The following is a 3992-nucleotide window of genomic DNA, read 5'->3' as shown; positions in this document are numbered from 1 at the left end:
TCAGGAATTTTAGCTCCTTCATCAGCACCCATCTAATATATATACAGCCATATGTTTGTCTGCAAGTGATGAATTGAAACAATTGTAGGTCCTATCTTGTCAATGTTAATAAACTTTTATTAATCTTATCTCCATCTTCTCTCTTGTTTTCTATAATATCAATAATAGTATATGTATCTGCTTTGTTAGGCTTTCAACCAGTCAAATCTTGGATATTTTTATCCCTCCAAGGTTTATAGCCTCACTTGTACTTTGATATATATATATACTAGCAGTATCGCCCGGCGTTGCTCAGGTTTGTAAGGGAAATAACTATAAAGCATTTTTAGAGAGTTATAGCCAAAAAATAGAAAAAAAATGGAAAAAAATTATGGTAAATTTTTTTTTTAGTTAAAAAAGGTGGAGTTGCGTCCCCTAGACAGTTTGCGGTTTGTGTTTCTGATTCTCGACCCCATGTCGAATTTATCAATTTTTTTCAGAACTGGGGGAACTTTTCAAAATTTTCGCTGCGTTAGTTTTGAATTATGACATTGGGCTATGTGTGTGTCAAGTTTCATCAGAATCAGTTGAAAGCCGTGGTCAGGGTGAGGGTACAACCAAACAGACACTCAGAAACACGCACAGACAAACTGCCGTTTATATATAGAGAGATAATTTTATTGAATGTACACATTACAGTTATGAGCTGCTAATAGTAACATGCTTTGGAGATGTAATCTAGGCCAGTTATAATGGCATACATTGTGTCTCCAATCAGTCTTCTGGTTCTGAGCACATGGACTATACAATTTACAAACCAGGATGATAGGACAAAGGAAAACACGAGAAAAAACAAAAAACAAGAAAAAAGTAAATACAAATAGTGGAAGGATGAAACAACAGAAGAAAAGAAAAAAGAAAAATAGTGTTATGCTCTTTTGTCCATATATATATATATATATATAAACATATATATGAGTGTGTGTATGTATATATATACATATATTCCAAAGAAAACGATTTCCCATGGCTTTATCGATCGCATTCTCACCTGGAATCGATTTTTGTAATTTTTCCAAGACTTATCCATGCCCGGATACCGTCGGTATCTACATATCAAATTTGAGCGCAATTGGATGGAGGATGCCCGAGATCTTAGAAGACAGACACACAGACAGACAGAATGGATTTTATATAATATATATATATATATATATGTATGTATGTATATATATAACGGGAAGGTTTACAAAAATAAACAAAAGACGAAGGCAGGTGGTGTACAAACAAACAAATGTATTTGTATGGCGCTCAGGAATAGAAATAGAACAAGTCTTTTACGTTTCGAGCCTACGCTCTTCGTCAGAAAGATACACAGAAAAGAAACAAGGAGAGAAAAAATTGCGTGTAGGGGCTAACGATCCAATACATATATTATAATAAGATGAGAAAATAGAGAGGTAATTAATAAATTATTATTTATTAATTCAAAAACTGACAAACATCCCTTACAGCTGTTTCAATTCTAGACCTTCAGAAAATTAATTAATTAAATCAAAAATTACTTGAAAGTCGAATCTCTTCAGAGGTAGTGGGCAATTTATATGTCTTGGAAACCGGCCCTTACGAGCCAGAATGACCCAAGAAAATAATGTTACCTTTACTTTTTTTCATAGTTAGGTTGGTCACTGACTAGGGTGGGGTTTTGAGGAACGGAAAGCAAAAACTCATCAATGTGTGGACAAACTCAGAAAATCAATGCCCATATATGGTAAATATATATATATATTTATATATATATAGGGTAATAAATATTTTAGAAATTTTTACTACCAGTGGCCTAGTGTAAAGAAAAATTAGTCAATAGACTATATATATATAATACAGTGTACGTTTAAACACAATAAGAGGTATCCATCATAGGACTCCATTATGCTAGAAGGAACAGCTAAAGTCCAAACCACTAATTAGGGATAAAATCTCAAAGGGAACTTTAGCTGTTCCTTCTAGCGTTAGGGAGTCCTATGATGGATACCTCTTATTGTGTTTAAATGTACACTGTATTTTACATATATATATATATATATATATATATATATGATTATAATTAAGGGTTAATTGCAACAAGTTGCTCAAAACCACATACCGAAAATATTAGAAATAGCAGCCAAATTGATCACTATTTCTCCTACTAATAAAAAGTCTCCACAAACAGTAGGAGAAATAGTGATCAATTTGGCTGCTATTTCTAATATTTTCGGTATGTGGTTTTGAGCAACTTGTTGTAATTAACCCTTAATTATAATTATTATAAACCTTACCAAATATGGTCTTTTCCATACCGATAAATTTACTAGGTGAAATTTATTAATTTTATTAAATTAATTATATTCCACCCTCTTTTGCATATATATATATATATTATATATATATATATATATATACACACACATGCATACACACAACACACACACACAAACCCGCTCACACACATGTATATGAGTTATTTTAAGCAATTTTCGGTCTTTAAAATGTGAAACCCAATTTATGTAAATTTATGTAAAATTAGGTAACGTGAAAAGTTAAGGCTTGATGCTGGAAATGAAAGGGCCAGATATTTAATTCCTCCAATATACATTTCAGGGATGAGAAAATGATGATGGTTGCAACAATAACAATAATAACAACAACAACAACAACAATAATAATGATGATAATAATAATAATAATGATAATAATAATAATGATATTAATAATAAAGTGCAAGAATTTTGAATAGGGAAACAGTAAATGTTTTGTCTGTAATATTTGGTGCTCTGGGAACTGTAAGTGAAGATATAGAGAAATGGTTGAAGGAAATTGGATAAGAATGTCTTGTAGAGAGCTTCTACAGAAGGTTTGCCTCTTAGGATCATAAGGATCTTAAGCATTTGAAAGACTATTGAAAGATTGGGGTTACCTAGGGTTATAGGTAGTAACCCCTGCTACCCACAGAAATTTTGGCAGGAACAATAACGAATCTGGGTTGAATCAACAATGATAATAATTCTTTCTACGATAGGCACAGGGCCTGAAATTTATGGGGAGGGGGATAAACCAGTACTTAATTTATCGACCCCGAAAGGATGAAAGACAAAGTCGACCTCGGCGGGATTTGAACTCAGAACGTCAAGACAGATGAAATACCACTAAGAATGATAATTCTTTCTACGATAGGCACAGGGCCTGAAATTTATGGGGAGGGGGATAAGCCGGTATTTAATTTATCGACCCCTGAAAGGATGAAAGACAAAGTCGACCTCGGCGGGATTTGAACTCAGAACGTCAAGACAGATGAAATACCACTAAGAATGATAATTCTTTCTACGATAGGCACAGGGCCTGAAATTTAATGTGGGGCTTAAGGCTAGCAATTTCGGGGTTGGGGGTTAACGTAATTTCATGGACCCCTAGTGTTGAACTGGTGTTTATTTTATTGACTGCCGAAAGGATGAAGGGCAAAGTTGATATGGGCTAATAACAGGCTTAAAGTATGCAGTGCTCGGATACCCTAGAATTTGTTAGAAAAGGGGAAAAAAAGGGGACAGAAAGCAGACATAAGTCAAGTAAAAAAAGACAGCAAGGAGAGCTGAAAGTACATGGAGAGTACCGAGAATACAACACGAAAAGGGACCAGCAAAAGGAGTCATAAAAAGAAAAAGGGTGCACAGATACATTAGGGGTAGTGTTAGGGAATTTAAGGAATCGTTGAATTTCTGAAGGATACAGTGTCCAGACAGATAATAGGGAAGTTTCGTACATGTTTTGGTAATTCTGAGTGAGAGAAACATGTTGCAGTGCTCGGATACCCTACAATTTGTTTAGAAAAGGGGAAAAAAGGGGACAGAAAGCAGACATATAAGTCAAGTAAAAAAAGACAGCAAGGAAAGCTGAAAGTACATGGAGAGTACCAAGAATACAACACAAAAAGGGAGAAAAAGGACCAGCAAAAGGAGTCGTAAAAAGAAAAAGGG

Source organism: Octopus sinensis, linkage group LG30, assembly GCF_006345805.1.
Source record: "Octopus sinensis linkage group LG30, ASM634580v1, whole genome shotgun sequence".
NCBI classification, from domain to species: Eukaryota; Metazoa; Mollusca; class Cephalopoda; order Octopoda; family Octopodidae; genus Octopus; species Octopus sinensis.
The sequence above is the reverse complement of the archived record's forward strand: the minus strand, read 5'-3'. Positions refer to the sequence as shown.